The sequence below is a fragment of the Hyaena hyaena genome, unplaced genomic scaffold, assembly GCF_003009895.1.
Source record: "Hyaena hyaena isolate Hyena2069 unplaced genomic scaffold, ASM300989v1 scaffold_34, whole genome shotgun sequence".
Lineage (NCBI taxonomy): Eukaryota > Metazoa > Chordata > Mammalia > Carnivora > Hyaenidae > Hyaena > Hyaena hyaena.
In genome coordinates, this window is record NW_024080665.1 from 1,876,251 (window position 1) to 1,902,991 (window position 26,741).

A 26,741-nucleotide genomic window follows, 5' to 3' on the forward strand; every position below is an offset into this window, starting at 1 on the left:
GTCACTGGGCCTCAGTTTCCCCATCTGTAATGTGAGTGGGGGTGGACACTATGAGCCTCGGGATCTGTTTCATTTGGACAGGAGTAAGGGGGATTGGAAGGGGAGACCATGGTGGGGGGCCTTCCCCACAGATGGGGCAGAGGGATGTGGAGGAGGCCACTCAGCATTCTCTGGCTTTTCCAGCTTCCCTAGGATTGGCTGCCTGGCTCTTCCAGACCCCTCTGCCAAGGCACGCAGCCTCCCACCCTTCACCTTCCCTTGCAGCAGAGGAAAACTGCAAAGTATCCAATACACTAGAAGGGGAGAAAAGGCAAGTGAGGGTGGGTATGCACATCACATGCAAAACTGATGCAAACACCCTGGCAAACACCTGGGCATGAGCAGCATTCCGGTCCTTTCCCTATATCCCCTAAGTCCAGTACCTCCCCCAATTCTGTGGTCACACCCCAGAAGTGGCTCCCTCATTAGGGTACTCCAGCCTTTCATATCTCTGCCTGAGAAATAGCCAAGAACTCTCTGGGACCTAAAAGATCAAATCCCATATGCAAAACTTTTCTCAGCCTGGCCTCCATTCACCTTCCCAGCCCCCCTCCCCCACGTCACCTCAGGGTAGCCCCTGCCACTTGGAGCTAAGTCCAGGCCTCAGGATATAGTCCACACCTTTACACAGCTAGTTCCCTTTGCACAGAGGGCCTTCCCACTTGCCCTTGCTTGTTGAGAATTCCTATAGATGCCTCAATACCCAAATGGAAACGCTACAGTTCATTGAATTGGCTTCTGCATTGGGAATCAGGTCTTAAAATCAGCACATCAAGAGTAAATTGCATACGGTCAAAATCACCCTAGACTATATATAGCTATCACTTATATACAATGCCTAGTCACCATTCTAGACAGCGCCCGTGCTTGGACTTCTCTAACTCTCACAACTGTGGCCGCCTGTATTTCCATAGACAACTGCGGCAGTGTCTTTCACCGCACATTCTCCTCCTACAATGTTCTTCAGGAGAGGTAGGGCCTATGCTACTCCCACTTGAATCTGGGAGGTGTTTGGGACAAATGGCAGAAGTGACCCTAGGAGACTCCCAAGGACGGCTCATCAAATGTGATGCAGCTTCTGCGGAGTTCACTGGAATATCCCTGCTGGGGCACTGGGCCGCCATGTAGACAACCCGACTGCTCTGAGGCTGTCATACTGTGGGGAAGCCCAGAGGAGCTCGCAGATGGGAACGAAGCCCTGAAACCACACAAAGAGCAAGAGAGGCCCCGCCAACCTCCAGATGCCCCAGCTCCTCACTCCTCCAGCCATCATCTGGCTATAACCATGTCGGAGCCCCTGAGCCAGAACCGCATGGCTGAGCCCATTTAAAAAAATTTTTTAATGTTTATTTTTAAGAGAGAGAGATAGAGTGTGAATGGGGGAGGGTCAGAGAGAGAGGGAGACACAGAATCTGAAGCAGGCTCCAGGCTCTGAGCTGTCAGCCCAGAGCCTGACGTGGGGCTCGAACCCACAAACCGTGCAATCATAACCTGAGCTGAAGTTGGATGCTTAACTGATTGAACCACCCAGATGCCCCTCAGTTGAGCCCATTTTAGACTCCCGAGCTATACAAACTGAGATTGTTCTTACAGAAAGTCACTAAATTTCAAGGTGATTTGTAATAATAGTGACTGGAACATCATTATCTCCACTGAGGGAAAAAGAATCTGAGGCACAGAGAGGGGAAGCAATTTGGCCAAGATCACTGAGCTGGTAACTGGCAGAGTCAGGATTTGTACCCAGGCAGTTTAGCCCCAGAATCCACACTATTTACTGCTACACCCTATTAACTGCCTTCAAGGTCTGCTTGGTCTCCAGGTCCACAGCAGACCTCAGGGAGGGGTTGCTGAATAAGTGACTGAGGGAAGGAATAAATAAATGAACAGGTGAGTGAAAGCAGAGGGTGAGCTCCCAGGTACAGGGCAGGACCTCAGACAGGCCTGAACATGCAAAGGAGTCTGAAACGAGACCCTAGTCGCTAGGTCAGAGCGGCTGTCCACAGCCCTGGGAGAAGGCGGCCGTCAGAGAAGCCTGGCAGACGCCACCTGCGTATGGCCCTGCACAAAAGAGCCTGAGACGCTCATCTCCCTGCCCCCTCCTCCCCCAGCCCTGCATGTCGCAGGCTTATACACAGGCCCCGGGAGAGCCAGTCCTACCTGAGGACCAGGCCTGTGGATCCTGGAGATACAGCAGCAAGGTCCTTGAGCCGGAAGGCCAGAGACCTTAGTTTAATCCGGGCATGACCGCTGTCTGCCTGTGCAAACTGGGGCCAGTCCCTGCCCCTCTGCGGTCCCCAATGCTCTCCAGCTCCACCAGATGCTGAGCAGGCCTCGTAGAAGGGGGTTAAGGTGAGCTTGGGCATGTGGGTCCCCTGAACCCCAGAAGGTATCTGGTCCAAGATGGAAAGTGCATAGAGAACAAATCCCCCCTCGCCCAGCCCTACTTTCCTGGGAACCTGCCTTGCCAGGCAGGTCTACATGCCCAATTTCCTGTCCCCGCGGCCCCATCAGGCACAGCAGTAAGTGGTGAAGGACTCAGACCCACCGCTCAACCGATGCTAGAAGCTGGAGTCCAAACCAGGCCCACTTACCTCCCAAACCCCCCCGCTTCACAGTAGCAAGAGGTGACGCACGCCACGTGTCCAGCGGCAAACAAATGGATAAACGTTTGGTGCACACGCACCGCGTAATATTATTCAGCCACAAAAAAGGGAAGGAAAACTTGTCACATGCTAAAGCACGGACAAACCCTGAGGACATCATGCCGAGGAAAATAAGCCAGTTGCAAAGAGACAAACACAGTGTGAGTTCACATATATGAGGTGTTTAGAGTAGTCAAATTCCTAGTGGGATGGAGGTGGCCGGGGGCTGGGCTGGGGGGCGGAATGCAGAGTTGTTTCCTAGGTATTTCCGTTTTGCTGGTGGAAAAGTTCTGGAGATCTGTTGTGCAACATTGTGAATAAAGAGAACACTACTAAACTGTACACTTAAAAAACTTATTAAGATGCTTTTGGGACTCAGTCTTCCCATCTGTACAACTAGAGGGTGACCCAGGATTTCTCCCAGTTCACACACTGGGAATAATCTCTGCAGGGACAGGGAGGAGGGCGGCACCAAGGACCCGCAGAGAGGGGGACCAGGACGCTCACTGTTCAAAGGACCAGGGCTCTGGAGCGTGGTCTCATGATCCTGCCCGAAGCAGGTTCTATCCGCTTCACAGAAGGGGAATCTGAGACCCAAGGGGATTTGGTTTTGTTCCAACTCAACAAACAGGTGCCCGCACCTACTCTGCTTGTGATAGGATCGCAGTTCCTCTTCCCAATCCAGTCCTGGAGTAACGGAAGGCACAGCACCATTCAATGCACCAAAGTCTTCCCCATCCAGGGCTCTCTCCAGGAATCGAGACTCAGGCCTTTCCCCCAACTCAGGAACCTTTTGCCCCCAGAAGGAACGAGGTGGGACAGTCCTTGGTTCCGATCTCAGCTCCGCCAAGTACCAGCTGGACATCATCCCCACCACATCCACGAGAGCCCGTCCCAGCAGCACCCCTCCGAGGGTGAGATGAGGCAGGGGCACAAACACCCAGGCCTGCAGGGTCTGGCATACAGTAGGCACTCAGTCCATGGCCGCCATCAACAGCCCTCTCCTTGAAGACAAAGCCATTCTCATCGACCTGTTTGTTCCTCTCAGAGACCGGTTTGTTTGTGTGAACACTTCCCAGAGAGATGTTTCCCCCAGGAACACTGGGTGGTGCTCCCTAGCCAGCCCCAGGGACAGCAAGGGAGGAGCGATGGGCCTCACTTATGGAAAAAAAATCAAATCATCATCACGTGGAAACAAGAGAGAAGTCCTGGGGAAGCCCGTGGTAGCCCCAGCACCCTTTCCCCACCCTCTCCCTCCTCCACCCAGGAGGACCCACGATGGCCCCAGATCCTGCTTAATAAGGCCCCTGGGCCAGGCGGGGAGGCCTGGTGTGAGCCGGCTGCTACTTAAATCACACAAAGCCTTCTATTCTTAGCTGAGTAGTAGGGGCCTAGTTCCTTGCCAGCTGCCACCAGCCCTGTGGTGCAGGCCCGGGGGTCAATCACGACCACCAGGAGGTGGCAGGCGGCCCCTGACCTGACTGAAGCCTGAGGCCCGCACGAGGCGGCTACAGAGCTCAGCCCTGACACTGGGAAGGAAGGTGAGGCTGGGTTCTCGGCCCTGGGCTGCTGGCCTACACCCCGGGCCACCCTCCTGCAGAGCCCCCAAGCACCCACTATGTGTCACTCGTGATTTTTTTCCCCAGGAGAGTTTTATAGAGCATTCCTCACTGAATCTCACAACCGTGAGAGTTAGGTATCCATGACCTCCCTTTTACAGGGACGGCGAGACTAGGGACTCACCAAGAGCCACCGGCAAATATGCAGAGTCACACGTCACAGCCAGGGCTGCCTGGCTGCAGGGCCTCGCCTGTCCCAGAGGGAAGGTCCCCTATACCTGGGGACCTAGATGCTCCTCTGCTGGGCTCATCAGTGTGAGAACATGTCTAAGCTGCTCTGACCTTTTCAAGGAGCTTAACAGAAAGTTTCTCTCTCCTGCATACACCAAGTATCCAAATCCCAAGTTCTTTGCTCTGGGTTATAATTAGACCCTCCCTGCGAATCGGCGGCCTACTATGTGCCCGGCACCTTACCGGATGGCCCACCTGCTGGGTGGTTTGATCTGACCTTACAGTAGCCTTGTGAGGTTGACCTTGCCATCAGCATTTGGCAGATGAGGCTGTGCCACAGATCTAAGGTTGCACGGGCACTGTGTGGAGTCGGACAGGAAGTGGGGCATGTCAGGCCTTTTTAAGATGGGGGAGGATTGATGCTTATGGCCACTGGCTCTTCTTTCTGTAAACTGCTTAGGTTTACATTCCTGTTCCATGATATCCTTCCCCCTGCTGGCCCCCTCCCTCTGCCCCCACGCCAGCCCGGGCAGCGGGAGCATCTGTGATGCCCCTGGGTGCTGATTGAGTCCAGCTGTATGCCTGGACACCCACCCTGCTGGGGCTGAGACACCATCTGGGAGCCTCTCTGGAACAAGGGCATTGAGAGGACCCTCAGAACTCTGGGGGAAGAGATGCTGGGCGTAGCCCAGTCTTGTCACCCTGCACCTCATCATGGGCACAGTGGCTTTGACCAAAAATTCTGTGTGACAAGGTATGGACCTCCCCCGGGAGCGGGGACCTAAGCCCTGGCAAAATAAAGCAGCATCGGCACCAGAGATCTGAGTCGTCCCGACTGACACCTCCTGGCACTCGCTGAGAAGCAGAGGGGATGGGGGGCAGTGACTATCTTGTTCTGCCCACGGGGCCCAAGCACTCCCCTCCCCGCCAGGTGCCCAAGGACACAGGCCTGTAGGTGGGCAGGCCCTGCTGGACCCCAGCCTTGTGACCAGGACAGGTAAGCTGGGGAGGGGGAGGTTCCTCACATGGGTTCCCCACCCTTCCCCAGAGACCAGGACCCAACACCCTACAGGCGTCTGGGAAGCGGCTGGGGGGAGGGGACAGTATCTGGTCCAGCCCCGGCAGACAGGAGGGGCGGTGCTGTCTGTCCTATTGGAATGCTCGCTGTTGAGGGAATGCAAACACAGCCCTGGCCTGCGTGTGCTCCTCTACATAATTCATGGGCTCCTATGCTTTGGCCTGGATGCAATGTACTCAGCAGGAGAAACCTGCATGGAAAATGGTAAGTGGTGACCTGGAAGCACTTCCAGGAAAGGAGGGAGTGGGCCTGAGGCCTGGGAGATTATGGAAATTGGACAAATAAGTGCTAATAACAAGACTGTTTTACACGTGTGTGGGATAAGTCAGTATACTACACACTTTCACAGACTGCATCTCATTGAAGTTTCACAAAAGGCCAGTGTGGACATTACTATTATTCCCATTTTACAGATGAGGAAACTGAGGCTCAGGAGTTAAGTAACTTATCAATGTTCCCAAAGAAGGAAGAGGCAGAACTTCCTACCCTGCACCAAACAGCCTCATGTAAACAACCTGCAACCCCAGGCTGGCTCAACTCCCCTTCCCCGCAAATCACAGTCTGGAGCCTTAAAAGAGCCAGCACGCAGCAAGGACACCACTTCATCCGGAGCCCAGTGCCCAGCTGCTAGAGGAAGACAGTGAGTAGTGAATTGCACCAGCAGAGCCAGCCTGACCTCTGCCCCAGCTAGGGCTGCCCAGGGGACCCTGGGCTAGAGGAGAAACGCTCTGGGTCTTGCCCAGCTGGAGGCGATGTGCTAGGTGACCTTGACTGACATGAGCATACACAACTCAAGGTCCAGAGAGGGGAAGGACTTGTTCAAGGTCCCACAGCAGAAGAGTCTGGCCAGTCCACACACTGGGCACCGCCAGGTGCTGGGAACACTGGGATGAATGTGATGTGGTCTGGCCCTCCAGAAGCTCCCTGTCGGGGGGCGGGGGGGGGTTGGGGCACACACTCAGCTGGTGTTCGGACCCCCGTGATCTGCCTCAGGTGGCTCCTCCAGCCCCGTCTCCAACAAAGTGCCTTTCCTCCCTCTTCCCCCGCTGTCTTGGCTCCGTACAGCATCCTGAAGACGTAACCCACCTGTTGCCACCTTTGTACCTTTGCTCAGGCTCCTGTCTCCCAAGAATGCCTGCCCACCCCCGCATGTCCCACTATAACCTCTGTGCTTCTCTGCAGAGCCTCAGATCCTCCCCCCCCACTGCCCACTCCCTCCCTCCTCGCCTCTTCTGAGCCTCCCCACACTCCTGACCTCCCTGAACATCTGCGCACTCTGCCCAGGGTAACTGTTCCTGGAACCGGCTCATTCACACCCCTGAGGACCTGGGGCTAAAGCCCCGGATGAAGTGAACGTCACACACCCACCCACCACAAAGACCCCCAACACTTTAGAAGAAGCACTTATTCCTTTATTCCTTTTAACGCTTGTATTTGTCTTTCTTTAAAAACCCTTCGTGGGCACGGGGAAATGAAATGGAAGGTTCTTAGTCAGACGCATCCTGGCATTTCCAAATGCTGGCTCTGTGCCTGGCACACAGTAGATGTCTGAGATATGTTCGCGTGGTGGATGAAAAAATAAAAATATCTCCACCTTGCACTTCCTCCCGCTTCTTGAACCTCCGCCATTATTACCAATGCTGTCCTGGGGCTAAACCATGTTCCCTGTGATCCTCTCTCAAAATGCAAACAGCCCTGGGCAAGAAAGAAGCTCTAGCAGGAGGCTTCCGGTACAAAACGGGAAAGTAAGGGTTTGCTGAACCAGCTCTTCCCAAAGTGTTCTCTCCAGGGTATTTAAGTCCCAGACCCTGCTCTGTGACAAAGGAGTTTCATGCCGAAGCAAGCCGATGAATTGGGAAAGGCTGGCTGCACACTGCACCACCTGTTGGGATGCTAATTTTCATCAACATATTAAAAGCCCAGAGAAGTCCTATTTCTATGTGACCTAGCAGTTCTTGAATTTGTATGCTCATGTGTCCTAGGACCCTTAGCATTGCAGGGAACTAGGGCTCCTCAGAGCACTGTTTGGGAAGTGTAGGCTAGATGGCGTGCGCAGTCCACTGTGGGACAAGGTATGCGTGCTTAAAGGACGTCTGTGTCTGGCTGACCATTTTACAGAGAACCAGGTCTGACCTAAGCCATCACCAATGATCTTTTGTGACAGAAGCAGAAAATGAATGGGGCACCATACGGTTTATAAATGGAACACAGAGGAGAGGGAACAGGCCAGGTTGGAGAGCCGAGTTCCCATTGCAATTCTATGCTCACTGCTGGCCACTGGGCAGGAGACGTCACCTTGCTGAGCTTTGCTTTAATCATCCGTGAAACCGGGCGAATGCCATCCTCAGGGCTGTTGTAAACTCTCCGTGTGGTAATGCACACGGAGGCAGATCATAAACTGTAGGTCCTGTCCTGGTATTTGCTATGTGCACATCATTATTTCCCTACGTGCACTGCCAGGAGGGTGTGGTCATGTCTCGACTGATCACAAGCCACTGCATAAGCCCTCAATCAGGATGGATGGATGGATGGATGGAATCCATAGCAAGACCCAGAATCAACAATGGCTGGCTGAATAAGAATGAATGAATGAATGAACGAACGAACGAACAAACAAACGAATGAATGAACGAACGAACGAATTAACCAATTCCAGTAAGCTCAATTGTCCCATTTCTTAATCCCTAACTGGTAACAGTAAATCAGGAAGGACACGCGCTTGTGCTCGCACATGAGGGGAATGAACGAACGAACGAATTAACCAATTCCAGTAAGCTCAATTGTCCCATTTCTTAATCCCTAACTGGTAACAGTAAATCAGGAAGGACACGCGCTTGTGCTCGCACATGAGGGAAGAAAGGTGGTGGACTGCTAGAGGCAGCAGAATGAAGGTCAAGGTGAGAAGAGCCAAAAACCTGCAAAAGCAGACCCTCCGGCAGCCAAGCAGGCGCAGTAGCTCAGGGCCAGCGGGTCTCGATGCCTCCAGCAACACAGTGAGTGCTTGCAAGGCCCTTCCGGGAGAGGAGAGGTTAACCATTTGCATTGTGCAGGGAAAGGAAGTGATCAATCCTTTTCACAAAGGTTTCCAACCCAAACTATGAAAGGGTTGTTTTTAAAGGCAATGAGGGAGCAGAAGGAAGCTTTAGGGACACAAGCCTTGACTGCCTGTTGATATAAACTTATCAACATGGTCATGCACAGGTCAAACGTGTTTAAAGTGCCTACTGCGTGCCAGGCAAGTGCTAGTAGGCACTTGGGTGGGGGAGGGTATACTCAAGGCCTCATCACAGGCAGCAGACAGTATCCACACATTGGAGACTGGATAAATGAGGTGTCAGGTCACTTGAGGACAGAAAGGGAAGTGTTAGAGGAAAAAGCCACAGACAGGAAGTCTGGAGAACCAAGCTAGATGCCAATGTGACCTCAGGCAAGTCACCTTCTTTCTCTGAGCCTCCATTTTCCCATCTATAAAGTGGAGCTGATAATGAATATCACGAAAACTACGAAATTGCATCAGGCACTGGACCAGTGTGGATGGTCGTCAACACAGCCATTGCTATTTGCTGTGGGGGATGACTGTCCCTTTCCCAGATGAGCAAACTGAGGCTTGGCTGGATACTCACCCGCTCAAAGGCAGAGAGTTGGTAGCAGCTGGAATTTAAACCTGGGTTTGTCAGATTCCAGAGCTCAACCTCCCCGGCCCTCCCAGACAAGTCCCACGCTACCTCGCACTGACTGCCAGGACGATTCGGTGACACTGTGGATATCAAAGTGCTTTATAAAGGTAAACTATTAGGTGTCCAAAGCCAAGAAGAAATGACTCTTGATTCCTCGGTGAAGCCAAACACTGGAGTTCACAGGGGCATTCCGAACTCAGAGCTCCTGGGCTCCTAACCCCACTCCCTCCTCCGTTCTTTGGCCAACTTCTTCCCAGAGCCCCATCCCAGACCAGAAACAGCCTCGCTCATGGCCACCTGGCCTCCCCTGCTGAGGACCTAGAGGGCACGGTGTGGCCCAGATGCCAAGGGGGCCAGGCAGAATCAGGAGCTCTGGGCTTCCTCACCACTTCCTGCAGACAAGGCTATGGGGCCTCAGGGCCAGTCTTCTCATCTCTCTGAGCCTCGGGTCCCCACCCATCCGCCCCAACATGAGGGATTAAAGCAGACTTCATGTGGGAAAACAAATTCTCCAAGGTGGGACTCAAGAAACATGACTAACCTTTAGCTGGGTGAGTTTAGCGGGGTAGGTAGGAAGAGATTCAGGCTCTCAAGGGGTAGTACCCTACCTACCAGGAAACCCGCATCTAACCCTGATATCACTGCCTGCCCTTGGAAGCTCTGGTCTGAGAGTGGACCCAGCTCTTACCACCACCACTGGAACCCTAATCTGCTGGCTTCCAGGTTGGCTGGGGCCCAGGTCGGGGAGAGGGAGGCAAATGGTCTTTAGGCAGAACTGCATACATCTTCACCAGAGAGAGCTGAGCCCCAGGCACAGACATCCTCACTATGGCTCAGAGAGGTTGCTAACTGGCTTCAGGGCACACAGCAAGATGGGCCAAGTGGGTACCAGGACCCAGGTCTTGTAGGCCCAGCTCAGGGCTCTCTCCACTGCCCCAGAGTCATCCCTTCTGGAACATGGATCAAGCACAGTAAGGATGATGCACCCACCCCCATCGCACGGTGGTCACTGACAGCTCGGCCACCAAGCCACAGGGTGAAAACCAACTCCCAGCTGCTCCAGCCCTTGCCTCACTGCAGGTACTGACGGGGCACGGGAGTATAGAGGAAGAACTCAGTCCGCCTCTGCAGGGCCCTCAACAGGAGGAAGGACATTCCAGTTACATTACGGCACAATGGATCTCAGTTAAACACAAGAAAGAACTTCCTGAGGCAGCATTAAAAATGGACAGAGAGAGCAGGAGGAAGATGACTGTGGAGTCTCCTATAAGGTAGAAGATGTGATCTCGTCCATTAGGTCATTTTAGCTTCGAGACAGACCTGGAAGGGAAGGGCTGCTGCCTTCATTTTATGGGTGAGTACCTGAGGCTCAGAGAGGTTAAGCCACCTGCCCAGTGTCTTCAAAGTTCTGATCAACAGAGGCAGAGCGGGGCTTCAAAGCCAGGACTGACTTGGAAGGCTGCACACCTCCCCCCTCCAGAAGGGCTCTGTTTGGATCAAGGCACCACCACGCCCATCGCAGGCGTCCGTGCCCGCGCCTCCTCAGACACCCAGGGGTGTGTTGTGGGTGATGCACAGCATTCCCGTCAGGGAGGTGAGGGAGCGCCAGGCCAAGACCAGCTGCAAAGAAAGGGCTCTGCACTCTAGGCCTGCCCAGATGCCCCCAAGACACCATCGCTGGGGGGCCTCGTGGGTGCTTTCCATGCAATGTAGCCCAACACATCTTCCATCTGGTCAAGCCTCCAGCTCCCTGCTCGGCAGGAACCCCACGCTCCCCCCAAATCCCGCACCCAGGCGCCCCTTCACAGGGCCTTGTAGTGTTGGGGCAGCACCCCCTGCACAGTCTGTCCCAGACCTGCCTGGCTTCACACTCCCCTCACCTGGTCTTCATAGGCTCCCTAGAGTCCCCCAAGCTCAGGGCGGTGCGGCTCATTCTGGACATCAGAGGCTGATGTCAGAGCCACCAACAGCTGCCCAGCTACATAAAGTGGCTACTCCAGGGCCACCTGAACTCACCTGACACCAACCTGCCCATAACCTTGGCCTCACTCCAGGGATTCGGCTCTCCCTGGCAAGGCCACCCTGGGAGCTACCTGCAGCCTGATCTGGGGGATGCGGCGTGGCCCAGGCAGGCCCCTTGGGTCCCTGACTTCTCCGCGGCAACAGGGTAGAGGAGAAGCCTGACTCCTCCAGCCACATTCAGTGCTCTGCATGTCACTGCCCCAGCCCTGTGAGTACTTGCCCCAGTACACAGATGGGGAAAATGAGGCTTGATAGAATGAGAAGCCATTTCTCACAGGACACGATTTGCAGCAGAGGACTGGGGGGAGGGGCAGACAGCTGACAGGTAAGTGTCCGTGGTGTGGCAAGGCTGCATGACACCATTATAACCTTGTCACTGGGCAGAGTCTAGGCTGAGAGTGGTGACAGACCCTGCCCTGTCACTGACAGTCCAGCCACATTGTGAGTTCTGGACTCTCACCATATTATTTGTGATCATGGCAAAGGCTGTCATCCCTGGGTGCTCCCTGCTCGCCAGGGACTATCCCTAGTACTTCGCATTTATTCGCTCATTTGGTCTTCACAACAACCCTCTGAGTACTCTCTGTTATCCCCATTTCATAGATGAGGAAGTCAAGGCACAAGAGACTATGGGGCACACTGTGTAGTTGCCCAGCCTCTTATGGCAGAGTGAGGATTTTCACAGCCTATATTCTAACCACCGCTCCACACTGACTAACAAAGAGGGACAGAGACACAGGTCGTTCAGGTGATCAGCCTGGAGAAAACTCAGAGCCACGTTCTCTAAGGACCAGTGAGGGTGGAGCTGGACACAGTGGCAGGCACGGTGGGCAGGGGCCTAGGCACCCATCTCAGAGGGGTAGGAAGGCACTGGAATGCTTGGGTTTGTCTCTGGTGTAGGGGCCGAGCCACCCTTCATGAGGGATGTGCCCAAGTAGCAAGAGGTGACTCTTCAACTAAATCCTAAGGAGGGTGGGTCCACCGGACTCCACAGCTTTTGACCAATGGAGTGAGGAACACGGCCTGTTGGCCACTCTAGGTTCACTAGCCGCCCTGCGGGGAGCCCGGGAAGCCGATCTTAGTGGACTGCACTGGGCTCCGTGCCACGGGCTTCTGAGTAGGTTCACCTAGTGGGAAGCCGCAGTGGGAGACTGGAGGAAGGAAGAGAGACAGTTGAAGTTTTCCCCCACCACCACCCCCCACAGATCTCCTGGGCTGACCGGTTCCCTCTACTGCAGGCCACAGACCTGGTCCATATGACTGACCTGGCAACTTCAGTCCCCTTCAGAAGGTAGCGGCTCACAGGGGTGCTCTGGGTGCTGCACGCTCCTTCATTGGTTTGCCACACCCCTATTTATTGCCAGTGCAGCTCATCCTGGGCTGATACACTCTCTCTGCCTGGGCCAGAGCAGACGAGACCAAACACTACCACCAAAGACCCCCTTTCTACGGCCTTCTCCCCAAACAGCCCTTGGAGTCTCCTCTAAATAAACATGGAAGAAATTATTAGAGCAGAGCAGTTTATGGGGGTGTCGTTACTATTACTATACACACGGGCCTCTGTTGTCTTGGCCTGGGCCTGGCCCAGCGCACGGCGCAGGCTGCAGGCCAGGGCGGGACCAGGCCAGGGAAGGAGGGAGCAGGAGGCAGAGTTTGGCTCTTAGGGAGGACAATCAATGACAGTTCCTAAGCGTATACAGCAGGCACTAAGCTTTATACACTGAGCACTTCATTTACTTCTCACAACAGCCCAAGAAGTACATCCTGGTTATGCATTTCACGGAAGAGAAAACTGGGGCTCCAAAAGCTGAAATGACTCACCCAGGGTCATACTGCTGAGAAGTGATAAAGACAGGCCTCAAACGCAAGCTCCTCTGCCTGCAAAACCCATGCTGGTAACTGCCTTGAAATAATGCCATTATACTGGCTTCCAACAGAGGCAGCTGACTTAAATGGGGTCAGTTATTGGTGAGGGCCAGACAGAGGCCTCCAATGTCTCCCCCATCCCCTCCCCTAGTTGGGGGGGGGAGCCTTCTGACATTCTTCAGTCCTCCCAGGTGGGACGAGGCCCCAAGCGGGCGGTGCAATTGGGTGTCCAGGTTGGAAAAACAAGCAGATTCAGACAAAGCTTCATTGTGAAGGCGGGCCCGATGATTTGGCCATTAAAACAAATCCCAGCAAAACAAAATGCCTGCTGCCTTATCTTATCTCTTAGTGAAGGGGGGTGCAGGAAAGGGCTCCAAGACAGGGTGTTGATCCCTCCCCACCCCAGCCTCCATCTAAAAGACCCAGTCTCGGAGGCTGGGGCAGGAGGAAAGAGCACCGCGGGGGGAGTCCAGAGCCTCTGTCACCATCTGTGACCTTCTGCTGCACAGAGCTGATGCTTTCTGTGCAGGGCCTCATCAGGTCTCTGCAGCCCTCTCAGAGAAAGATGATTGCTATTCCTATTTTCAAATGAGGACACCGAGGCTCAGAGAAGACAGCAACCAGGAAGTAGAGGAGGGTTGGAACCCAAGCTTATCAGACTGCAAAAGGCTTTCTGCTCCCCCGTTTCTCCAGGTACAGAGGTCCCAGGGAGAGCCGTACCCCAAAGGAGGGAGCAGCCTGGAAGCAATGAGCCCCTTCCCATGGGGCTGTGCAAGTATCACCCTGAGAACACGGAAGAATGCATCCCACAGAGGGTGGTGGGCGTCTGTCAGTCCTGGGGAGCTGACGGCACCTGGGAAGCCTTAAAACTGCTGATGCCTGGGTCGTTGGCCCAGGCACGACTATTAAAAGTTTCCTAGATGATTCTAGTGTGCAGCAAAATTTGAGAGTCACAGACCCAGAGGCGCCCACTAAAGCCTCTCCTAGCCCGCCAGGCTACAGGCTCCCTACCCGCCTCCTGAAGAAGAGAAAAGCTTTATTACTCTGAGCCTATTTTACAAGAGGGACACAAAAGCGGGCAAAACATAAGGGATGAGGTCATGTCCCCGAGGCCCCACAGCCAACCACAAGTGCAGGCAGCACAAGGGAGCCTTGACTTCAGGATGTCTCGGAGGCCAACTCCTTTAAGATACTTGGGGATCCTGGCTCTTGTCAGTGGAAGGAAATTTTCTCTTTGAGCCTCTTGGGTGCGAGGATGATGCAAATTCTTCACAGCATTTCTTCCTTCCTTCCTTCCTTCCTTTCCTTCCTGTCTGTCTGTCTATGTATGTATCTATGTATCTATGTATCTATCTATCTATCTATCTATCTATCTATCTATCTATCTATCTATCTATCGAGTCCACTTATTTAAAAACTAACAAGCTACAGGATTAATGCTGGAAGACACCCCCTGGGTGCGAGCAAGGCCTGGTTGTTCTTTTCTTTAGATTTGGTCCCAGGCCTGGGAAAAGCTGAGACTCTCAGACCTCAGCCCATTTCTCCTCCCCACCTGCCTCCCTCGTGCCCTCACAGCACAACATCACAGATGCTGAGACGGCGGGTGGCAGTGGAGAGAGGGAAGCTGGCGGGGTCCGGCAGACCCGGGTGCTGCCTCAGCTCTCCCCTGGCTGGCTACCCTGGGACAGGAACCTCTCCTCTCTGAGCTCACCGAATTCCTAGTGCTGACCTCGCAGAGAAGCACATGGCGCCATGGTACGTGTGTGCGTGCAGATGGTGTGTGTTACACGGTATCTTCACACTCAGCTCTGGGAGCACCACCTCCAGGAAGCCTTTCCTGACATCCTCCTCGCCCGGCACCAGACAACCCCAGCCGCCCGCCTTCCCTGCCACATTCTGTCACGTGCGATACTGTCACTGCCTCTGTGTCCTCCCCTCCCTACCCAGTCATTCATTCATTTGTTACACAGAGCAGCTGCCCTTGGCCTGGGATCCATTCCATAGGCCCTTCCTGAGCACTGATCTCTGCCAAACTCTTGGCAAGGTGCTGGAGACAGAGCTAGTAACAGCTGGCATGCATCGAGTGCTTCTTGTGGGCTAGATGTTTTCTGAGTGCTTCGTATGTATAATTCATGTACTCCTCACCACAACCTTGTGCACCAGATGCTGTAATTGTCCCCATTTTACAGATGGGGACACGGTGGCCCAGAGAGGTGAAATCATTTGCTCAAGTCACATGGCTAATAAGTATGTGCACTCGGCTGTGGCTTCAGCATGACTCTGTATCACCATCCACCAACGCTGATGGCACCGGCCCGCCCCGGCCCGCCAAGCTCTCTCTTGGCAATTTGGAGGTTTTGTATCTGTGTGCCTACTTGTTTAATGTCTGTTTCCCCCCACAGACCAAAATGTCCAATCAAACTGCATTTTGGGTTTTTTTTGTTTTTTTGTTTGAACATGTCTGTTTATTTTGAGAGAGAGTCAGAGAAAGTGGGGGAGGGGGAGAGAGGAGAAATCCGAGTAGACTCCACGCTGTCGGCGCAGAGCCCAACTCAGGACTCGATCTCACGAACCATGAGATCATGACCTGAGCTGAAACCAAGAGTCGGGCGCCCAACCAACGGAGCCACCAGGCGCCTCTCAAACCACATTTTGCATGTGTTTGTATGAGATTGAGAGAGAAACACACACAGACGGCCAGACAGAGAGACCAAATGAACACTGCTTCCGTTTAAGAAGGTCTTGCTCTCCGCCCGGCATCTCCTACCTGGACCCAGAAGGCCCCTCCCAACTCGGCCATTCCTGCTGTGAAAGCCTGATAAGAGCGAGGTCCCCGGACATCCCGGTGCTGCCCCCTGCCCTGAACTTGGCGCCGGGCCCTCCGTGTCTGACAGCTGCCTCCTTACTGGGAAGGCGTGGGAACCGCAGCTCTCTGACAGAGCCCTCACCAGACAGCAAAGTGTCCTTCTCCGGCGAGTCCTCCTCCCTCCTGGCATCTCCGGCTGGACCCTTCAATCAGCTTCTCTCCGAGCCACTCCCTCCTGGGGCTGCCGAGGAGACAGGCAGGGCAAGCAGACTCAGGCTGACATAGCACCCACTTGTGTGCCCAGCCCGGCTGGGCACTTCACTCCCGTCATCTAATTTCACCCCCACAATACTATTATTATCAGCCCCATTTTACAGAGAAGGAAACAGAGGTACAAAGGTTGAGCGGCTGGCCCAAAGGGTAGCTTGAACCACCCCTCCCAACTAGGGGGATGCTCCTTTGTGCCAGGCGCTCGGTCAGGAGGGGAAGACTGGGGTGGCAGAGAATAACCTGGTTCTGAAAGGCTGGCAAGGCAAGCAGCCCCACACAAACCCTCTCCACAGGCCACAGTCAGCGAGTAAGCGTGTGGATCCATCCAGAAGGAGACTTACATTCTGCCTGCTTGGGGGGAGTCGTGGAAGCTTCTAGGAGGAGGCATCTTCAGGTGTGCATAGAATCCTCACTGCTCTGCCACCATGGCCACCACAACAGACAGAAGGGCAGGCCTTGGCCTACAAAGTTCTGGTGCCCAGTGAGGACCTGCCACCACCTGGGTGGCCGCAAAGGAAGGAGAGGAGGTGCCCTGCCAATGACCCCACTGGGGCTGGGCCAGCTGGGCCCCAGCCCTGCCAACCTGGCCCAGCCCGGCCGGCTCCCAATAACAGGGTCTTCTCTGCCCAGCTAATGACCGCGTTGCCAGCAGCCCAGGCAGCCACCCCCTTCAGGGCAAGCAGCAGCTAACTACAGAGCTGCTGGCCCAGACAGTGGCCAGGCCAAAAATCACAGCTACCCATCACACCACATCCTCTGGCCCCGATTGCTGTGGTCTCCTCCTCCACCTTCTAGAGTCACAGAGGACACTGCAGAAGCCTGCGGCTCCAGGGGCTGGGACGCCACCCCACTCACCACAGACATGGGAAAACGGGACCACAGAGCGGGGCCGATTCACCCCAAGTTGCACAGCCAGGGTCTGGATACCTGGCCCTTCCTTAGCCTTGAGAAAAAGGTTCCTTTCCAAGCTTTTTCCATGCAAAGTATGCTCTCGAGGTACTTGGGTAGAGTTGAGGAGACAGGACATTTCAGTCACAGATAGGAGCCTGATTCCTCACTCCCCACTGTCTAGCTGGGTGACCTTGAACAAGGCAGTGTACCTCTCTGAGCCCCAGTATCTGGGTGATAACAGGAGCTACTTCCCAGGGTTGTGAATGAGAGTATCTATAAAGTACTTAGCACAGCGGCTCAGAAGTACTCAAGGGCATTAGCCGTTGTTAATATCATCAGCACAGTGTTACTAAATGAGTACACAGATACATTTCGCTGACTGTAAAATGTGATGCAGTGGTAGGTATTATTTGTGACTATTACTGGGAAGTGTTAAAAATTCAGAGAAGTGACCAGAGAGGGTTAGGTAATCCAGGGATATTTTTGGGGGGGATTTATGACCTGAGGTAGGCCTACATAAATGGGGAGGTGAGCAGAGAAGCAGGGACGGCAGAGATGATGAGCAGACGGCAGCACATGATATGTTTGGGAGACCGTGATGAGCAATAAGCCAGAGGTCTGTGCAGTGGCTACACTGGGCAAGGCCTCGAATGCACAACAAAGGGGCCTGGTCATTTTACAGTCAAGAAAGAGCCACAGAGGGTTCTCTGTGAGGACTCCATATGCTTTCTGAAATTGAATTTTGTCTGAGAGTCAAGGCTCTCTACTGTCTGGCCACCCATCCCTTTTTTCCAAACCTCTCTCCAACCCCACAAACCCCAGTATTACCACTCCAGATTTCTTCCCACCTCTCTGCCTTCTACACCATCCCATCAGCCCCGTCATTAGCCCACCCCATGCTTCATGTCCACAGTGAAGCACCCTTTTACCAATATGTAAATTGGTGCTTTACATATACGACCTCGCAGTCACCCATAATGTCTCTTATTTTACACAGGATGAAACAGAAGCCTGGCAGGGCGGTATCTCGCTCACTGTCTCACAGTAAGGAAGTGGCACAGCCAGGATTCCATTTTGAACTGATGTCAGGACCCCTGCTCGCTAGAGCAAATTGCCTCTCGTCCCAGACCAGAGCCTTCTGAAGCCTTCTGGGTTACTCCAGCCTCAAAGCCAATCCCTGCCAGCCCCTACCACTCATTTGGAATCAGAGCCCCATGACTTGATCCTAGCACATCTAGCTTGGTTTCCATTGTTTCCTGCGAGTCTACCTTGCTCCGGCCCCCAACAGGAAAAGAGCCAGGGTCGATGATAAGTCACTTTCTTCCTGTCTTGTCCCCCTCCCTCCATATCCAAGACTTTGAGTAGCACTGACAGGAACCACCCACCTGCTACAGTGAGATTCAGAAGTTCAGCTGAGCACAGAGCAGCTTCCCTGAGCCTGCCTCCCAGCTCAGGAGGGGAACCATAAATTATTCACTGCATCTTTGTGCCTCGGGAGAGCAGACAAGGGGCCAGGGGGAATGAACACCAGCTACCCCCAACCCCAGAAGCCAATAGCCCTGGGATGGCGTAGGGGGGTCAGAACCCAGAGCCCCTAGCCAGGGTCCCCAAGCAGATTCTGGAAGGCTGTGGAGCGGGGAAACCGCCAGGAGAGCGTGACCCATCCAGGAGCCCAGCTGAGCAAAGCCAAGTCTGTGAGCCTGCAACAGTAGCCCAGCTGCCAATCTGAGAATTTTCCTGGTCAAAATTCCAGCCTCCTTTCTTTACAGAGAAGGAAATAGATATTGGACCGAGCACTATATATTTATACCTTATTTAATCCTCACAACAACCTTGCAAAGGAGAAGTTCTAATTTACAGAGATGCCGGCGCTCTTGAATAAAGTGCATGTGGCCCAGAGCCACGTGGCCAATGGGAGGCAGAGCAGATTCACGCCCACCTGGTCTGACTTAGCACCGGCTGCCTGTGCTGTTTAGCCCACCCAAATGGGAGCTAGTCGCCCCACTGCCTTTTCCATCTGGGTAACTTCCAGAGCACCTGGAATGAATGGACGCTCAATTCCCGAAGCAAACTCAAAGGCCCTGGGCAAGCAAGTGGCTTCATCTCTCCGAGCCTCCGTTTTCCACACATGGTAGCCATTAGTAACAAGCCCGGCCTTGGCAAACACAAAAATCTCTTTAGCACTTGACAGTCTGCCAGATGTGATGGCCCCATTATCTGAACAGGTAACACACAGCCCGCCTTGACCCCATTTTACAGGTGAGGCTTGGAGACATGCACGCATCTGCGAGGTCCCAGGTGGCTCCGCAACCCCCATTCTGCCTCTCTCCAGGTTCCAGGTTCTTTCCACCACACCATGAAATGAGATCACAGGTGTGAAATTATCTCATCAAAGGGGAGCTTTGTTTAGATGCAGGGGTTATTAGAATTTGAATCCCCATGGATGGGAGTTGGGGAGAATGCCAAGCCCCTCTGTAACCTTCTCTTCCGGCGCCCCCAATCCCTCCACCCTCAGGGACTGAGCTTTAGCCTTCAGCTGACCTCTCCACCCTCCTCTACCTCCCAGGGGCTTTCCAAGGGGGTTTCCCCACAACACCAGGAAGCTGGGCACAGCAGAGGTTAACTAGTCCCAGCCAAGGCCACAGGGCTCAGACCAAGGCCGTGTCCCCTCCTCCTCCCCACTCAGAACAAGAACCTACAGAGCTCATGCCAAGCTATCTTTCACAACACCCCTCTTTCTGCATGGCCCCAGGGGGCAAGAGAAGGAGCCCCTGCCTGGGAATGCAGACACCTGGGACTGTGCCCCTAGCCCTGGCAGCCCCAGCCTGGAGACCCTGAGCAAGCCTCTCCCCTCCCCTCCCCTCCCCTCCCGGGCCAGAGGTGTCTGGCAGGTTCCCCTGCCCAGGAGAAGCTGAGGTCAGACCTTCAGTCTGGGCCAAAGGCTATGGGATTGCTGGCTTGTCTCGGGGCCCAGCAAGCACCACACAGCCTCCCAAAGCAGCCTCATAAGCGGTCACCATGACCTCACATCAGGGGTGGGAAAACCCCCGCCACCCACCCAGAAGATGCTAGCTGGGAGCAGATATCTTGAAAGGTCTTTGGGAAGATTGTCTCAAGCGTACTCTGCCTCAACCACTTACTTACTTTAGCCCCTTGGACAACTGGCACACACACACCGCCCCCCCCCAGCCTCCCGCATCCCATTAATAATGTGAAGGAGGAGAGCTGGGGAGCGCTGAGAGCCCTCACCTCCTCTGGCTCTGACCGGCTCGGACTTGGGGACCTCTAGAGTGAGTTTTCCCAACAAGTAAGCAGCACCTCAGGATGCCTGGTGTCTTAGAGAGTCTGGCACACGGGGGCCACTGCTCCCTGGTCTGAGGGTCCACAGGGAGGGAAGCTGTGGAACTGGGAAGCTTCCCATCTCTCCCCTCAACTCTGGGTCACCTTTCCTGGGACGTGACCTGGCTGTGGAGTGAGAGGGAAGGCGGCCAGAGGAAGCCACCTCCGCAGCCTCAGGATCAGCTCTTGGATGCCCAAGTGGCCCTACTTTGACCCCTCCCCGCCACCTCCTGTCTGGGGGCTCTCCACTTCCTTTCTTCGTTCTTCGCTTCTTTCCCTTTCCAACCTAACCCTCCAACCCAGTCTCAGTCCCCCAGAGTGAAAAGATCAGTGTCACTCAACCCCGCTGCGCCTCAGCTTCCCAGTCTGTTAAGAGCTCATAACAATGCACAACACCTTTTTTCTCCTGGAATAGTAGTGAGCCTTAAACGAGGACCATTTGCGCAAGGGTGGGGCGCGGACGCGCACACAATGGGCGCTCAATAAGTGCCCGTTTTCTCCCTTCCAGGCGCCCTCTCCTAGCTCCAGCCCCAGCTAGTGCCCGGTACACGCCCGCAGCTGGCCCCCGTGTTGCCCGGTAGGGGTCGAAGGCCGCCCTCGCCTGGCATCCGGGGCTGTCTCACCTGCAGCTCTCGGCTCTCGCCCGCCGCCGGGGCCGGGGTGGTGGGTGGCCTGTGTTCCCTTCTTCGGGGCAAGCGCTGAGCCTCTCGCCTGGAGCGGCAGAAAGGTGACAGCCTCGGCTCACAGCACCAGCTGGGTCCGGCTCAGTCCGACCGCCCAGCCCGCTTGGGACCCCTCACGGGGTGCTGGACCCGGGCCGGAGCTTCCTGGGCGTTCGCACGGTCCCAAGTCCGAGGCACCGGGCGGAAGGCAGCTGAAGTCTCGGGTCTCGGGAGCCAGAGGCCGGGGGGCTTCTGGGCTCCTTTGCACTCGGTCGGAGGGCTGTGGCACCTGCCTTAACCCGGGTCTCGGACGGAGGTCTGGGGTCTCCGACACACACTATAGAAAGGCTGGGCACAAGCCCGCAACCATGGACCAGTATGGTGGGCCAGCAGCTTCCCGTCCCAGTGCACTGGATCGGGTCGAGAGCTCAGGGCGTCCCAGCCACGACGCGCGAGACCGCGGGGCTGGGAGCGTCCCGGCACAGAACCCCGGGCCGGGGCAGGCGGGGCCGGGCGCAGGCGAGGACGCGCAGAGCCGCGGCGGCCGGAGCCCGGCGGAGAAGTCTTCCCAGGTCCGGACTCCGCTCGCGCTGCAAAATGGGGCGGACCTCGGCGCGTCGGCTGACTCCGGAGCTCGGGGCCGCGGCTCCACTTCCTCCTCTTCCCCCGGCTCGCTCGCGGCTCGCTCAGCCCTGCGCGGCAGCCGCAGCCACCCCCGCTGCTGTCATCCCAGCCGCCCACCCCCACAAGAGCTGCAGCCGGAGGCGAGCCCAGCGGAGGCAGCGCCGCCCAGCGCCAGCGCGCCAGCTGGCGCGGCCCCGTCCGAACGGGGCGGAGTCAGGCGAGGCCCCGCCCCCACCGGGCCTTTGCCAAGGGGCGGGGCGCACCCCAGATACCCTCCTTCGGCCCCGCTCGGTCGGACAGCGGGAGCCAATGGGAAGATGGGAAAAGAGCGGAGCTCTGCGGAACTTGTACTCTAACCTGAAGAGGGCGGGGCAGACCGTGGAGACTTTGCGTCCCGGGAGAGGACAATGGAGGGGTGGGGGGTTTTAAAGAGTGCAGTGGGGTACAGGGTCACCTGGGGACCCCGATGGAGGGAGAGGTAATGGAGGGGTGGGGGGTTTTAAAGAGTGCAGTGGGGTACAGGGTCACCTGGGGACCCCGATGGAGGGAGAGGTGATGTCGACTGGTGTGTGGGGGGTGGGGGCGCAGAGGCTGCCGTGTGTTGGGGAGCGGGGAGTCAGGAAAAGAAGCAGGGTGGAGGCGAGGTAAGATATTTGGGGATAGAGTAGTCTCCCAGGGATTGGGGAGCTCACCGGGGTGGCGGGACACCGCCTTCACAGTACTCTTCCCCCTTCCCCAGCTTCAAGGGCTCAGCGCGCGGAGGTGAGCGTTGGAAGCTGTGAAATACTCAGATTTCACGAAGCGGTGAAAAATAAGTTTTTGAAAATAAAGATCGAATCTACCTACCTATCTTCCTTCTTTCTTAACTTCCTTCAACACTTCCCCCTTCCCGGCGCCAATCCTCGAGGAGGAAAGCCGTCAGTTTTCGATACACTAAATCAAAAGCAGTGTGTGAGGATCACACACACACACACACACACACACACACACACACTCCCTCTCTGACAATCCCTCTTTCTCTCAATCTTTCTCTTTCTCTCCCCTCACCCCTCTATCTCCCCTCCTCTCCCCCAGCGCTTTGGGGGTGGTGGGCTTTGTGTCTGATTATTTCCAAGAGTCCCCTGCCAACTGCGCAGGGCAGGGCACAGGGCAGATGTTAAGAGGGTTTTGATGTATGAATGAATTAGTGTCCATGTGCTGCTGGGTCATGTAGAAGCCACTAATTGGCCTGGGGAGCAAAGGAATGGAGGCTGCACAGTACAGCTTTTCAGTAAGGCTCACACCAACCTTACACAATAGTTACCCCATGTCCCTGATGAGGACACCTAAGCACAGGAGGCCAAGTGATATTCTCAAGATCATATGGCTGGCACAGGATTCTAACCACTTATCACTATCACTTTCTAGGGGAGGGCTGTGTGGTTGTGACCAGGTTACTTGACCTTTCTGTGCCTCTGGTTCCTCATCTGTAAAAGGGAAAATAAAGATGCTGCTACTTGGCAGTGACTGGACAGGCACCAGACATCAAAAAATGGAGGGAAGGGTATTCCTGGCAGAGGAAACAGCATATGCAAAGGCATGGAGTCTGAAAGAACACTGGTCTATTCTGGAGAATTAGGCAAGGCTTCCTTGAGGGAGTAACAGGCAGGCTCGGGGCAGAAGTAGAGGGTAGCTAGATTAGGAGGGAACCTCAGGGAATGGACAGTGTTCTGGGCAAAGAAGCCAGCCTGGGCAAAACAGTGGCGGTGAGGGAGGACATCCCTTTGTTGAACCCAGACAGTTCAGAGTGGTTGGACAGCTCCCAGGGAAGGAACAGCAGAAGTGATGGGAAGAGAAGAGCATCCTAGGGCCAGACAGGAGGGAGTTCAGACTTTATTCTGAGGACCAAGAACTCTGTTGGGGTCTCACCCACGATTCTGAATCCAGCAGGATTATTCTGAGGCCCCAGGCTGGACTCACTGGTTATCAGAGGGGTGGCCTGGAAGTTTTTAAGCCAGGTATTGATAGGGGAAACACAAGTTTTTGTAGGGAAACCAGGTAGCAAGAAAACAGTTAAAGCCCACAGGAGGCAAATGCCACGGGGCCTGCACAGGGAAGATTGGAGTCTTCAATGAGGTCCCGACCCTGAGGCACTGGCCCATCACCTCTTGAGAGTGCAACAGCTTTAGGGTCTGATTGGAAGAACAAGGAAGAGGGTGAAGTCCAGGCTGGGGGGAGGGAAGCACCCTCTCTTAGCCCAGCCCAGAGGTTGGGGGTATGGAGGTTGTCCCCAGGAAACTTGCATTGGTGGATACGGCGGGAGGGTTGGGAGGGGCCACTTTGCTAAGAAAACTTGCATTTCTCCTTCTGCCCAGAACCTTCATATGGCTCCCAGTTGCCAGCACGATCAAGTCCTAAATATCTAGTCTGGTGTTTCAAGCCCTCCATCACGCCTCTCTCCCAACCTCACCAGCCTCCTCTCCCAATCACGTCCCTCTCTCCTTGTACCAGACTTCTCTCAGCTCTGTCCATGAGCAGGATGCAGTGGGTCCCTTCCAGGCGGTTGCTCTCCAGCTGTCCTTGCCTGGGGTACCACTTTCCCTTTCTCTCCTGAGTAACGTCTACTTCCCTGCTGAACTGAAGAGAAGAAACTTTGGGGCAAATGCCCATCTGTCCTTTTACTGCTATATCGTCAGAGCCCAGCACAGAGCCAGATACATCAGTAAATAAACTGTTGAATGAATGTTCCATCTCTCAAATCAAGGGTCTCTTCAGTGAGCAGCCTTCCTGGACTCCCCCAGGAAGTCGGCCTTTGGTATGAGATTGCTTGGCTTGAAGGCTCTATAATTACATATTTGGTGTCTAGTTGGCCCCACGGGGCTGTGGGAGCGTGTCCGTGGCAGTGCACCCCCACCCACCAGCACCCAGCAGAGTGTAGAGCAGGCCCTTGTTAAGACCTCAACATCGGGCAATGAATGAGGCCCTCAGAGAGCAGTCCTCCGGCCGCCCCTGCTGGGAGCGCTTCCTAGGCGATTCAGAGGAGCAGAATGCCAGAATGAAAAGGAGGCTTTCAGAACAGACCCTCCATCACCCCTGAGGCCTGGGAGAAGAGTGCCCAAGGTCACCAGGAGGTGACCAGCAAATAGTTCTCAGACACCCACATTCGCCCTCTGGCTACCCTCCCCAGGGGGAGGATGTCTCCTGACCTGAGAGAATCTGGCCTTTTTGCCACCAGAGAGGCCCACAAAGCGTGACGGATTCATGGTCATGGCAGCTCGTCTGGAAGGGTGACTGAGGGCTCAGAGGCCTCTGAACCTGGGCCTCTGGGGCTGACAGAGAAGGCTCACCCTGTTGGCCTCGTGCCCACGCTCCCAGAGCCTGGCATCCTCCTTCGAGCCTTCTGACCAGAAGAGGATTAACAGTTGGGCTGCTGCAGCTTCAGCTGTCACATGGCTCCTTTCATTCTCGTTGCAAATATTCATTTTTGTGCCCACATGTATAGTAGGAATTTTGCATTCTTTTTTTCTTTTCTTTATGTTTATTTATTTTTGAGAGAGACAGACAGACAGACAGAGACCTGGGGGAGGTGCAGACAGAGCTGGAGGCACAGAATTCGAAGCAGGCTCCAGGCTCTGGGCTGACAGCACAGAACCCGATGCGGGGCTCAAGACCACGGACGGTGAGATCAAGACCTGCGCTCAAGTCAGATGTTTAACCTGCTGAGCCACCCAGCATTCTTTTCCTTAAACAGGGTCGCCAAATTGTATATAAGACTTCACACCCCACAAGATCTGCTCCCAACAAATCGTTAACGTGTACCTACAATGTGCAGGTATTGGGCTAGGCGCCAGCAGGGGGCACCAGGGAGCACTAGGCAGCTGCTGCACTGCCCTCCCACTGGCCGGGTTGGTAGGCTCAACTGAACGCTGCTTTCCTACCTGTGTGCCTCTGCCGGCCTGGAATCCTTCCCCAGCTCATCCTGCCCGCATGCGCCCCACGTGGCTGGGGAATTTCCGCCCCGCTTCAAGGACCCTCTGAGAAGCCTGCCCTCCACTCTCCCAGTGGGAGCATAGCAGTGTCCCTCCAAGCAGCTGAGAAGCCAAGCTTTTTGTGCCTTTCTTGGGACACTGATCCCATTGAATCTTGGGCTGCTCGTGGGTCAGGTTTTAGAGGGCAAGGGATGGAGTCTTGTCTGTATCCCTTAGCCCATTCCACATTTACCAATAATTCCTGAGCTGGATGAAGTCCTAGACTACACATCGGCATCCAGGGATGGGACAACTGGGGAGGAGCCAGCCCTTGACACCAAGCCCCACCTCCCCCAGGCCCAGGGCTGCGTGCAGCGGCGGTGTGTACAGAGTGCCCTGTGGACACAGAGGAGGCTGCCTAATTCGGCAGCGGGGTGGGGACAGGACGGGGTCAAGGGCAGTTTTACAAGGCAGGTGACATTTGAGTTGGCTGTCTAAGGCTAAGTAGAAGCTGTCAGGTAAGGATGGAAGTCTAGGCAGAGGGAACCCGAGCACGAAAGCATGGAAGTGGGAACAGTCAAGTGACAGGTGAGAAGCCCAGTGTGCTTGAGGGAAGGGCAATGACGTGGGTAGGGAGAACTTGAGGACACACCAGGCACAGTTAGAGCACAGACTCTGAACCCACACGGCCTGGGTTCGCATCCCGGCTCTACCTTTACAAGCTCTGTCTTGATCCTGTGCCTGTTTCCTCTATCGAGTGTGGGTAATACCAGTACCTATTTCATAGGGTGTTTATAAGGATTAAATGAAGCCAATTTTGTAAAAGCTTAGGGTAATGTTAGTGCATGGTAAGCCCACTGTGAGTGACAAATAAAATGGAGCTGGAGGGGCAGGCAGGGGCCATATGAGGCGTAGCTTTGAGTTTGGACTTTTACCAGGAGGGCACCAGAACTTTAACGAGGAGGAGGGGATCCAGCCTCACTCCTCCCCACTCAGGACCTGCTGGTCCCCCCTCCCCAGCCCTCCTGTGCTTCTGGAGGCATCAATCAATACATAGTAGGGCAGCAGGGGCTGGGGCCACATCCCCC

At 55.0% G+C, this 26,741-nt stretch overlaps 1 protein-coding gene across 2 annotated transcripts in view; it reads right to left on the minus strand.

Moving 5' to 3' along the window:
- GDPD5 (glycerophosphodiester phosphodiesterase domain containing 5) overlaps positions 1–21,729 on the minus strand; it is an 85,319-nt gene extending 63,590 nt beyond the window's left edge. Inside the window, exon 1 of one of the 2 annotated variants that reach the window (XM_039228727.1) lies at positions 21,044–21,729. The gene's annotated coding sequence lies outside the window, so the exon portion shown is untranslated. The remainder of the gene's footprint in view (positions 1–21,043) is intronic. The other variant, XM_039228728.1, reaches the window with a different exon arrangement.
- Positions 21,730–26,741: the final 5,012 nt, after the last annotated feature.